Below are 13852 nucleotides of genomic sequence, written 5' to 3'. Positions count from 1 at the left end.
GCAACATGGCAATGAAATGTTGGAAATCTGATTGAAAAGATCATTGTAAGAAGAATATTGATTGCAAAGAGGAAGAGTGTTGATAAAGAATGTTTTCAATCATTGTTTTGTCACTGATGTCAAACCTGCTATTCGCTAGAATGATAATTGCTTATAAGATCGAAGTACTATCACTTAGTTAATTGATGAAGATGATTTAGTCAACAAGATGTAACAAGAGTACCTAAGGGAAAGGTTGAGTTATGGTTTTATAATTAAGTACAAAGGATCAATTAAGACAATGGTAAAATGATGTATTCATACTATACTTGAAGATACAAATGTTGGCCACACTTAGAAACACTAGAGGAATAAGTTGAAACAAGGTTGATTGCAAAGCTTAACTAAGTTCATTAGTGAATGTTGAGCAAGCTAGCACAAGCCAAGCAAATTTTCAATTAGTGCCAAGAAAATGCAAAATCTAGTGTGTACCAAGTGTGTTCAGGTGCCGAGCAAAGTAATAGGTTCCAAGCATCAGAAAAACTTAGTAGATGCCGGGTGAATCCATAGTAGGTGTTGAGCATCATTAAAACATAGTTGGTGCTGAGTAAGATAGTATGTGCCAAGCACTAGATTTTCAATAATGTCGACCTGCTGCATAATGTGAAATGTCAAAGATTTTCCAAATCTAAGTGGACAAGGTTGTTACCTTGAATTTTTTGAACCAAATGGAAGATAAGGATGATGAGTTAGAGGCACATAATTTTAGATAAATTATTTTTAGGAAAATTTAAGAGAATTCTTCATGATGTTTCTAGAAGGAGCAAGATATGGGTCAAATTCAATGAATCCTACCTAATCCATTCGAATTGAAATTAAATGAGGGAAGAATTACGGAAAAAAATAATTATAGACTTCTATTTAAGGAGTCATAGGCTAGGAAGCAAGAGTTGCTAGGTTGACACTATTGAAAGGGTGTCAAGGAGAAGGCATCAAGAAGAAGGAAGAACAGAGCATAGAGATTTCTTTGATAAGTGGTCATATAAGAGATTGCACTAGTATATCAGGCATGGAGACTCAAGGAGACAAATCTTGAAAGGAGGACAAGCTATCAGAGCTATAGAGACTGAAAGCTAGGCAAATTGTGAAGAGTTGAACTATGATCTAAAATCTGTAAGTTAAGTTGTGAGCTGTATCAAGTCAAAAGCCTTTGTTGTTACTCTCTAACAATTGTGCAAGATATGGTAAAATCCTATGGACATAGGTTGGTTTAATAGCCATTTGTAAATCCTTTAACAAGGTAGCATTCTAAGTCAATGTTCTAAAGTCCTCTAACTAGGCCCACTCCTAATAGGGTGGTTAAATCCTTTAACTAGACCACATTTAACAGTGTGTTGTAGCCTTTAACAAGGTAGGCCTTTCACAAGGCATCACTTCAGAAGAGTGAGAATTGAGTAGCTTGTTACTAGTGGTTTTTCCCAAATTGGGTTTTCATGTAAATCACTATGTTGTGTGTTGATCTTTTATGTGCTATGTTTGCATGTTAATTTATAGTAACTTGCTAAGTAGGTAAGTTTAAGCTTTGATGCATGAACAAGTTTAAAAAGGCTTACTCTAATTAATGGAAAAGTTTTAATCAGACATTTGGACATTGAATAACTAATTCAGCCCCCCTCTCATTTATTATTAAAAAAAAATAACAATTGGTATTATAGCCATCTATTGATTTAGTTTAAAGGTACTAGAAGTAGAAAGATCAAGATGTCCAAGAGAGAAGTTCCCAAGCTCAACAGAGATAACTTCACTACATGGAAAAGTCTAATGAAACTACATCTTGGATCAATATGTGATTATGCAAAAAATTTAATTGGAATGGAATATGTAGATCCAACTGGAGCCCTTATTGTAGATGATTTGAACAAAAGGAAGGAGCATAATCAAGCAATGTTGGAGATTGCCTCTGCCCTCAACTATGCTAAATTTGATGAAAATAAGGGATGTGATTCTACATTCCTGGTCAGATATCTATGGAGGAGATAATAATGTTCAAAGAGAAAAAAGAGAAAGCCTCAGAAGAAAGTTTGATGACATGAAAATGGAGGAAGGTGAGAATGCTGCTCAATATGCCTCTAGAATGAAAGAAGTGGTAAGTGCAATAAAAAGTTTAGGTGATCAATTGGAAGATGACACTGTCAATGGAAAATACTTAAAATAACTTTACTCCCTATCTATGCTATTAGATTTTTAGCCATCCAAGAATTAAGACGTGTACTAGGAAACTAGCTAACTTTTAAAGGAATAGTAGGAAGACTTACCACTTTTGAGTTGTCCAACTTTGATAATTACAAGCATAAGAACCTTGAATCTACTTTCAAGGCCAAGCTTACATTGAAAGACACTGAGGAGGTGAAATCAAAAAAGAAGAAAAAGGGAAAGCATGCATCTAGTGACAGTAGTATAGATGAAGAAAATGTGGAACAATTGGAAGCACTACAAGCCAGAAGATTTCACAGAGGAAAAGGTAAATTCAAAGATAAGCTACCTATTATTTATTTTAATTGCAATGAAGTAGTTCATATTGTTGCAAGGTGTACATAGAAGAATAACTAAAAAGAAGGAAACAAGTACAAGAACAAAACAGAAGATGATAGCAGAGATTACAAGGAAAAAGGCAAAAGATGCTACATTGTTGAAGAGGACTCTGATGAGAATGATGATGAAGTAGTCTATGTAGCCATGAAGGATGAATCAGATGAAGATAAGGCAACAAAAATGGTAACCTATGTGAACAAAAATGACAAGTGGATCATAGATAATGGATGCTTAGATCACATGACAGGAGATAGAAGTAAGTTTATTACCTTTACTCAATATGATGGATATATTGCTAGATTTGGTAATGATGCTCCATGTAAAATCAAATGAAAAGGTTCTATTAATATTACAAAGAATATTCTATGTGATAATGCATACTATGTTGAAAGACTGAACTACAATTTGTTGAGTGTATCACAGTTAGGCAATGTAGGTTGCAAAGAAAAATTTGGAAACAAAACTGCCAAAATCTATGATACTGATAGAAATTTGATAGGGAAAGGATAACAAACTAGAAGTAACTTGTTTTACCTCGATATAGAAAATGCAACCTGTCTTATTGTTAGACTTGATGATATTTGCTTATGGCATAGAAGGTTATGTCATTTAACTTTGACAATCTTATTAGCATCAACAAAAAGAAGAAAGTCATAAGTTTGCCTAAACTAAAGAAGTTTGAAAGTACTATGTGCAAACTATGTCAACTAAGAAAGATGACCAAGTCAAGTTTCAAAAGCAAAGCCTACACTTCCAAAGAAGTTTTAGAACTAGTCCATACAAACTTATGTGGCTCAATAGAAGTTCAAAGTTACCAGTGAGATAGATACATAATGTTGTTTGTAGATGACTACTCCAAGATGATGACTGCCACATTCTTAAAGAAAAAATCTAATGCATTTTAAATTCTTATGTGGTATTTGGCTAGGGTTAAAAAGGGAATACGAAAGAGTCTGAAGTGCCTAAGATCAAACAGAGGAGGAGATTTTACATCAAAATAATTTGAGACATTTTTCAATGATAAAGGAATCAAGAGACAAACATCAGCACCAAGAACTCCACCACAAAATGGCATTGTAGAAAGAAGGAATAGATTAGTGATAGATTGTGCTAGAACATTAATGATGGAGAAAAATGTTGCTTTGAAGTACTAGAGAGAGGCTATAAGTACTACTATTTACACCCTAAATCAAGTACAAGTCAAGAAAGGTACAAATGCAACACCTTTTTAATTATGGTATGGTCACTCACCTAATGTAAAACATTTCAAAGTGTTTGGTTGTAAATTCTATATTCTTAAAGATACTAGGAATGACAAGTTTGATGCAAAGAGTGATGAAGACATATTCCTTGGATACTTCACTAGAAGCAAAGCATATAAGTGTTTGAATACTAACACTAACAAGAGTGTGGAGAGTGCAAATGTAAATTTTGATAAGCATGTAGAAGTCCAAGTTGATGAATTCAAGAAACTAGAAGATTATAGATTATTTGTATATTTCTATGAAGGAAAGCCTATAGAAGATGAAGCTACCAATCAATTTGGGTATCAAGAAAAAAAATTCAGTATCAGCCAAATCATAGCCAGTGAATGTTGAGCTACATTTAGAAGCCAAGTTGTAGAATAAAGAAAATGTACATTCTGACTCTGAAATCAGTACACATCGAAGAGATGATGAAATACCAAATAGAGATGTACATAGTGACTCTGAAATTGAAGGACAAAACATGGAAAGAAGGATAGAACCAAGACTATTTAAGTATGTGAGAAGACATCACACTACAGAACAAATCATTGATGACAAGGAAGCTAGACTAATGATAAGGAATAGACTAAGGAATGAATCATGTCTACTGAGTAAAGTTGAGCCCAAAATAGTGAAAGATGCACTGCAAGATGGTAATTGGCATAAAACTATGGAAGAAGAGATAGTTCAGATTGAGAAGAATAAAACTTAGACTCTAGTTCGAAGACCAGCTGATAAGAATGTGATTGATACAGAGTGGGTATTTAGAAATAAGCTTGATGAGAATGGTGAAATTACAAGAAATAATGCTAGACTAGTCTGCAAAGGCTATTCACAAGAAGAAGGATTAGACTATGGCAAAAAAAATTCCCTTATTGCAATAATGGAAGGAGTAAGAACATTACTTGCATATGCTACTTATAAAGGTTTCAAAGTCTACCATATGGATGTAACGTCTTCTTTTTTGAATGGTATACTAGAAGGGGAAGTCTACATAGAAAAACCAAAGGAATTTGTTGATGAGAACAATAAGGATATGATTTGAAAATTGCATAAATCACTCTATGGTTTGAAGAAAGCACCTAGAGCATGGTATGAGAGACTACACAAATATCTTGTGAATTTAGGATTTGAGAGAATAGATGACAAAAACAACTTGTACATCAAAGTAGAAAAAGGTAAAGACATTTTGATATCTGAAATCTTTGTTGATGATATATTATTTGGAGGAAAAGATGTCCTATGAAAAGATTTTTCTCACCAAATGAAACATGAGTTTGAGATGTCAATGTTTGGAGAAATTAAATTCTTTGTTAGATTTCAAGTACATCAACTCAAGCATGGCATAGTTGTGACCCAATAAAAATATATAAAGTAGATACTCAAGACATTTAGATTAGAAGACTTAAAACCAATCAATACACCAATGGTAATAGGACATAAGTTATCCAAGAATGATGAGTCAGCTGAAGTAAATCAGACATTGTATAGATCAATGATTGGAAAGTTGCAGTATGTTGTGCATAGTAGACCAGACATTGCATTAGTTATTGGAATAGTGGCAAGATTTTTTACTAATCCAAGAGAGAATTATTTGATGGTAATCAAGAGAATACTGAGGTACCTAAAGGAGCTAATGACTTTGACCTATATAAAAGAGGAGTGAAAATTTTGAGTTGAATGCTTACACTAATGCAGATTGGGGAGGTAATATTGATGATAGAAAGAGCACCAATGGAGGAGCACTTTTCTTAGGTAAAAGATTTCTCACTTGAACTAGACAAAAATAAAGTTGTACCTCACAGTCCATAGTCGAAGCTGAGTATGTTGTAGCTACTATCAACTACACCAATATTGAATGGATCAAACATTTGCTACAAGGTATGAAGGAAGAGGTAACTAAACTTATGATAGTCTATTGTGATAACACAAGTGTCATCAGCATATCAAAGAAAAGCAAGTGAGAATGGATTATGTTAGTTCAGAGGAATATCGCTATGTAAGAGAATTGGTGGAAGACAAGCAAGTGAGAATGGAATATGTCAGTTCAAAGGAATAGATTACTAAAATATTTACAAACTCACTACCTAAAGATTCTTTTGAGTATCTTAGAGGTAAATTAGGGGTGATACCCCTAGCCAAGGCTATTTGAAGCAAAAGAAAGACTACCTTGCATCAAATGAGTTAATTGTTGACATATTAGATATTGATGCAAAGGATACTTACTTTAGGATTTTTTCTTGAAGTAATCAAAGTGCCAAAGTTCTGAATCAATCACAAGCAAGGTGACAGAGGAAGAAATTGGAGCACTTGCAAATGCTACAGTTGCATGTTAAGATGCTAAAACAATATGTCTTTGACATTGTTCTCAAACAGGGAGAAGTAGCAAGAAACTAATTAACAACATTCAATTGGATAAAGGGAGAAGTAGCAAGAAACTAATTGAATCTACAGGATCAAATGGACAGAGGGAGAAGTACCTGATACTAGAATAGCAGAACATAATCAATGCATGCAAAGGGAGAAATAATGTAAAAGGGAGTTAGCAGCAGTACACAATCAAAGTAAGTAGTGGTAAGCCACAAAAAAGAGGGAGAAAAATGATGTTCAGTAAGATATAGTAGAAAGAGGAAACAACAACAGAAAGGGAGAAGCAGAAGCAAAGTAATTAGGATAGTAGATTAGAGAGGGAGATGTGTAAATAGATGGTAACACATTTTTCTTTTTGGCATTTGATTTACTATTTTAACTTAATTAGCATTTTGATAACTTGGTTGACCAATTTGGTTTGGCGTAAATGCCAAAGAGGAAGATTGTTTGAAATCTAATTCAAAAGATCATTGTAAGAAGAAGATTGATTGCAAAGAGGGAGATTGTTGATAAAGAATATTTTCAATCATTGTTTTGTCACTGATGTCAAACTTGCTATTCACTAGAATGACAATTTTTTATAAGATCCAACTACTATCACGTAGTTGATTTACGAAGAGAATTTAATCAACAAGATGTAACAAGAGTACCTAAGGGAAAGGTTGAATTATGGTTTTGTAATGAAGTACAAAGGATCAGTTAAGACAATGGTAAAATGATGTATTGATAATATACTTGAAGATACAAAGGTTGGCCACACTTAGAAATACTAGAGGAATAAGTTGAAACAAGGTTGAATACAAAGCTTAACTAAGTTCATTAGTGAGTGCCGAGCAAGCTAGTATGAGCTGAAAAGATTTTTAGTTAGTGTCAAGAAAATGCAAAATCTAGTGAATATCAAGTGATACAGAAGGATCCGAGCGTGTTCAGTTGCTGAGCAAAGTAACATGTGTCGAGCATCAAAAAAGCTTAGTGGATGCTAAGTGAATCCATAGTAGGTGTCAAGCATTAGTAAAACATAGTTGGTATCGAGTAACATAGTACATGCTAAGCACTAGAATTTCAATAGTGCCAAGCTACTACATTATGTGAAATGTCAAAGATTCACCAAATCTGAGCTGACAAGGTTGTTACCTTGAATTTTGTGAACCAAATGGAGGATAAGGATGATGAGCTGGAGGCGCAAAATTTTAGATAACCCATTTTTAGGTGAATTTAAGAGGATTCTTCATGATGTTTCTAGAAGGAGCAAGATATGGGTCAGATTTAATGAATCCTACCAAATCCATTCGAAATGAAATTAAAGGAGGGAAGAATCGAGTGGAAAAAGAAATTCCAAACTTCTATTTAAGGAGTCATAGGACAAGAAGCAAGAGCTGATGGGGCAAAGTTGTTGAAAGGATGTCAAGGAGAAGGAATCAAGAAGAAGGAAGAATAGAGCACAGAGACTCTACTTCGATAAATGGTCATATAAGAGATTGCACTGGTATATCGAGCATGGAGACTCAAGGAGACAAAGCTTAAAACGAGGACAAGTTGTCAAAGCTGTACAGACTAAAAGCTAGGAAAATTGTGAAGAGCTAAACTCTGATATGAAATCTATGAATTAGGTTGTGAGTTGTATCAGGTCAAAAGCACTTGTTGTTAGTCTCTAACAATTGTGCAAGCTAGGGTAAAATCCTATGAACTTAGGTTGGTTTAACAACCATTTGTAAATCCTTTAATAGGGTAGCATTCTAAAGTGAATGTTCTAAAGTCCTCTAACTAGGCCCACTTCTAATAGGGTAGTTAAATCCTTCAATGAGGTCACATGTAATAGTGTGTTGTAGCATTTAACAGTGTAGGCCTTTCATAGGGCATTAGTTCATAAGAGTGAGAAATGAGTAGCATGTTACTAGTGGTTTTTTCCAAATTGGGTTTTCATGTAAATCACTATGTTATGTGTTGATCTTTCATGTGTTATGCTTGCATGTTGATTTATAGTAACTAGCTAAATAGGAAAGTTTAAGCTTGGATGCATGAAAAAGCTTAAATAGGCTCACTCTACTTAATGGAAAAGTTTTAATTGGACATTTGGACATTGAATAACTGATTCACCACCCAAGTTATTCTAAAGCATTTTTAACATGAAACTCATGTGGAACTTGCATAAAATGAGAGATGAGGCTTATGATATACATAATATTAGGTCTCATTGTAGTAAGATACATGAGGCTCCCAACCAAACTTCTATATAATGTAGGATCAACAAGGGACTTGGATCATCCTTGGTTAAATTTTCACCAAGAGCTACAAGGGTAGCAACTATCATGCATGACATCATTCTAAATCACTTCAATAAATTTAAAAAACATACTTAGTTTGAGAAATGGATATTAGGTTGTTGTTGCACCTCTAGCACAAGAAAATAACACATAAGTCCCATATTTAATATCTCAAATGCTTGTTTCATTTTTTCTTTAAATTTCTCCATGAGAGATGGAGTATTACCTGAAAAAATGAGATCATCAACATAAAGGAAAACAATTAGAATGTCATTACCAACATGTTGGATACAAATAGTTGGCTTTGAAGGACTTTGAATGAATCCTTTCTTCAAGATATAACTATTAATTCATGCATACCAAGCATGTGGTGCTTACTTCAACCCATAGAGTTCTTTTTTCAGCTTGTAAACTAAGTGTTCTTTCCCTAAAATTTCATATCCAATAGGTTGATCCACATATATCTTTTCATCACTATATAAATTTAGGAATGCTCATTTTACATCCATCTAATGGATTGGCCACTTGTTTTAAGCTGCAATAGACAATACAATTTAAACTATGTCAAACCTAGGAACTAGAGAAAAGAATTTGAATAATCTACTAGAGCTGTTTTTGTGAAACCCTTGGCAACTAGTCTAGCTTTGTGTCTTTTCATAGAACCATTAGCATGATATTTCACTTTGTAAATCTATTTGACACCAATCACCTAGTTGTCTTTTGGAAGTGGAACTAATTCCCATGTATCATTTTTCAAAATAACATGCATCTCTTCATTCATAGCATCAATCCACATTGAATCTATCAGAGTTTTTTCATACACAAAAGGTTCAACTTGAATTGAACTTAACAATGCAAAGTTAGCAAATGGATCCATAGTAGAATCCTCTGATATATTTCATTTAAACTTTGTAACTTTTGTGAGGAACTTGGACTGGATTGCGAGTTTGAACATCCACCTAAAGAGGAACTTGGTTGACTTGGACTTGATCTTTTGGGGAGATGAGGGACTTGAAAACCTTCATTACCCATGATGAATGGTGTAGATTGTTGAACTTATTTCTTCCATTTCCATACTCCCTCTTCATCAAAAACCACATCTCAACTAATAATCCATTTCTTTGTGTCATGTTCATAAAATTTATATTCTTTGGTGGAATCTGAATATCCCACAAAGATACAAAGTTGGGATTTGGCATTCAAATTTTTCCTCTTTTGAATAGGAACATGAGCATATTCAGGGCAATCAAATACACCAAAGTGAGCTACTGAGGGCTTGAGTCCACTCTAAGCTTCCTTTGGAGGGATATTCTAAAGCACTTTTTTTAGCCTTCGATTCAAAATATAAACTATGGTTGCCACTGCAACTCTCCAAAATGAATTTGGAAGGTTCTTAGACTTTAAGATACTCTGTGCCATCTCCATAATGGTAGATTCTTTCTTTTTGAAATAACATTATGTTGTGGGGTAAAGGTGTCTTTGAATTCCATGCATGTGACAAAAATCAGCAAACTCTTTGGAGATGAATTCTCCCCCTCTATATGTTCTGAGTATTTTAATGGAATACCCACTTTTCTTTTTTGCAATAGGTATAAAATGATTGAAGCATCCAAGTTTTTCAAAATTCTATTTAAGAAAATAAACCCATGTGTGGTATTAGAAATCATCAATAAAGGTCAAAAAATAGATATTCTTACCCAAGGATTCCTCTTGCATAGCACCACAAATGTCAAAATGCACAAGCTCTAGAGGAGATTTTTTCTTCCATGACTTGTTCACGAGAAAAATTTCTCAATGTTTCTTACCAAGAGAAAACCTAGAACAAACTTCTTCTTTTTCCTGAATGACAGGAATTCCTCTCACAATGTCCTTTTTATGAAGCAAACTTAAGCCTTGAAATTGTAAATGACCATACCATTGATGCCATAACCACAAATCATTTGTGGTTGGCTTAAGAGCATGCATATTAGTAGAAACCAAAGTGAGAGGAAACAATCTATTCTCTATCGTACAAGTCTTTGCTACAAGATGGTGGTTAGTTGATTTATCAAAAACTATGCAACAATTATCCTCAAAAAAAACTTTATAATATTTTGCTACAAGATGCCCAATACTCAAAAGATTATGTTGTAATTTGGGCACATGCAAGGTCTCATGAATATGAGTAATTTCTCCTTACTTATTTTTCATTGCAAGGATACCTTTTCCCATAACATCAACCTCTTTATCATCACCAAATTTGACTTGACTTCTCATAGATTCATCTAATTTGACAAAGAGATCAGATTTACCTATCATATGATTTGAGCACCCACTATCAAGAAACCCTATTTCCTTTTGAGGTTCTTTTGCTAAATTTGCTATAAAAAATATAGAGTGCTTTGTATGTTCAAGAGATTCTTCAGTATAGTTGGCTCATGACTTATTCGAATGAGATTTTTCCTTTCTACATTCAGATTCATAGTGTACATACCTTTCACAATATCTACATTGGATACTTCTTCAATCATTAGAAATCCTTCCTCTTCCTCATCCTCTACCATGTCCTCTTGATGTATAAAAATCCCCTTGAATTTTATTTGGTTGAAAAGGGGTTGCAAGTTTTGCTTCAATTTTGACTATAAACTGAAAGGCTTGCACTAGATTCTTTATTGAACACTTTAAGCACTCTTCATGTGATTGCAAAGAACCTATCAACTCTTCAATTTTGAAATTAGATACATCTTTACTCTATTCAATGGCTATCACCACTGGATCAAAATTTGGAGGAAGGGATCTTAGAATCTTCTCTACAACTTTTTCCTCTATGATATTTTCCCCTTGAGTTTTAAGATGACTGATAATAGTTTGATCCCTCATAATAAACTCATGAATGGACTCATCTTCTCTCATCCTTAAATTTTCAAAATATCTTCGAAGGATTAGAAGCCTCGCCAATCTTATCTTATCAGATTCTTGGTATGTTGTTTGAAGGACTTCCCATGCATCCTTTGACATTGTCATGCCAGCTATAAGGGGAAAATAGACATATCCAATGGAATTTGAATTAGGAAAAGATCTCCATTATCCTTCTTCTTTTCTTCTTTCAACTAATTCCATTGAGTTTGTGTTAAGGTATTTAAGTCATTCAAGTTTGCAGGATCGATGTATCCTCGTTCTACTATTCTCAAAGTTTTTGAGATAATAGTAGGGTCTTCATCTTTATACTCCAATGTTCATAGTTGTCTCTAGAAAACAGTGGAAGCTAGAATGGAAAGTTGCCACCATTTGCCATTTTGAAAGATCTTGGAGAAAACCACCGCTTTGCCTCCAAGAGAACAATATTTTACGACCTGCTTTGATACCAATTGAAGATTTAAAAATAAAAGCTCTTATGCTATATTGATAATCAAAGAAAAAAAATATAGAGCATAAAAATAAACAACCGAAATCAGAATAAAAACTCTGTTGTTATTGAATGTATTACAATTCTAAAAATATAGAATACACTATAAAGAAAAACCAAAGCACTTAATCTTGACTGCTGATCAAGGAAGATAATATAAAATCCTAAACAATAACATCCAAAGAGATTGAATGAAAAATAGTAGTTTTTCATACTATGAAAACTAATTAAAAGATAATTAAAAATGATGCCTACAAAGCTAACTGCAACATGCAATTTTATTATGCATGAAATAAATAAAATAAACTAAATTAAAATGGATGCACATGCTTCACATTGTGAATGCATGAGCACTGAGCAATGAGTGAATGAATGCAATGCAGACATTCTTGAGCGGTTCATGCCCCAAGTCAAAGAACACATGCCTTCAATAATAACATTAAGCAAGAAATGGAGAAAGGAAACAACAATGAATACGCACAGAAAATATTAGGTGAGAAGGGAATCTGAGTAAGAGGAATAGGGGTTGGAGTAGTCGGAGTATCTGTTACCTAGAGATGGATCTCCTCCGGAGGACATTAGTTATTTCCTTGAAAGCCATCAAATGCGTGCAAATAAACCTCCAAGTTGTGAAAACTTGCAAGGTTGAGAATGCTCTTCAGGAAAGATGGCCTGCTGCTATGTAAAGTGATCTCAACTCCCACATGAACATACGCCCATGGAAAGCAGTGCAAAATCCTTGTCAGCCATCCCAATTTTTCGTTTAAAAAAGTCCCAGGAATTTTCAAAACCAAATCTCCGTGGTTTACCACATGCAACACTCTGACGCCAATCTTCTCCATATGTTGCGCAAATGAGAGGTTCCCCACTTGAGGAGACACGTAGAAAAACACTGTGATGGGAATTGAGGTTAAACTATATTTATTCACCATGGTTTCTTTGATATCATATGCGCTCAGAGTTGCAAGTGCAGCTCCAAAGCTATGTCTAGTAAATGTTATGCTCAATTCTTTTTCTCTTTTCTCTGTGTATTTCTTCACCAATCTGGTTATCTCGCCCATTACAATTCCCCTTGCTCTGAGCATGCATCTTACTGAGTTCTCGTCGGTGGAAGTATAGCAACTGAGAAATCCCTTCTCAATCTTCATATCTGGATTTGAAATGGTTTGGATCTTGGAGCATGTCGTAGCCATCATAGGAACCAATACGTCTCTAAAATTTTACATCCATTCGAAGGCAGTCTCCATCCCTCTCCATGCAACAACTATGTCATGTGTTCCCAGTCTCTTTATCTCAACCGGATCACTGTAAACTGCAATATAACCAATCCAGGCAATGCCTTCACTTGATTCCTAGCCAAAAATGGAGTCCAAAAGACTCGTGTTGGGGTATATGTATTTGGTAACTTCATATCCACGACCACCATTTAGCAGTTCGGAGAGAGAGCTTTTGCTGCACCTACAGTTCCCATAAGATATGGAAGAGGGGGCATTCTCAAATGCATCGTAGCACTGCTTTGCAAAATCACCATTTCTAAGCATCTCTCCTTTGAGAATTGGTTTAATGGGGTCGAAAAATAAATTCCCAACTAATATCGAAAAATAACACAACTGCAACTTCACTTATAAAATAGGGAAAGAAATGCGCAACACAATGAACACAATATCCCGTTGATATTCCCCACTACTATCCCCATGCTAACACTGCGCCCTTGCTAACACTGCAAACATTTCTCCAAAACTTCTTTATCCAAATGACCCAATGACCCCTTTTTATACTACTCCTGTTGGTAAACCAAAAATTGAGATTAAATCAAACCAACGGCTGAGATTAAGACAACTCGACAACCAATAATAGAATTGGTTGCAAGGTGTCCAAAAGGGAATCTCTAAAATTAGTAAATAATAACCATTTACTAATTCTTGGAAAGTGGACAAACAAATGTCCAAACCACCCATTAATACAAATTCTATTCATAGATAAGGACGAACAGCTGTCCAAGCTACCCATAAATA

At 34.4% G+C, this 13852-nt stretch overlaps 1 pseudogene; it reads right to left on the bottom strand.

Annotated features, from left to right (window-relative positions):
• Positions 1-12415: 12415 nt before the first annotated feature.
• LOC149537599 (phospholipase A1-Igamma1, chloroplastic pseudogene) lies at positions 12416-13030 on the bottom strand (annotated as a pseudogene).
• Between the last annotated feature and the right edge of the window lie 822 nt (positions 13031-13852).

Source organism: Cupressus sempervirens, chromosome 9 (genome assembly GCF_028749045.1).
Source record: "Cupressus sempervirens isolate cs-2001-9-10 chromosome 9, ASM2874904v1, whole genome shotgun sequence".
NCBI lineage: Eukaryota > Viridiplantae > Streptophyta > Pinopsida > Cupressales > Cupressaceae > Cupressus > Cupressus sempervirens.
Note: the sequence above shows the minus strand (reverse complement) of the source record. Positions and strands in the feature narration are given on the sequence as shown.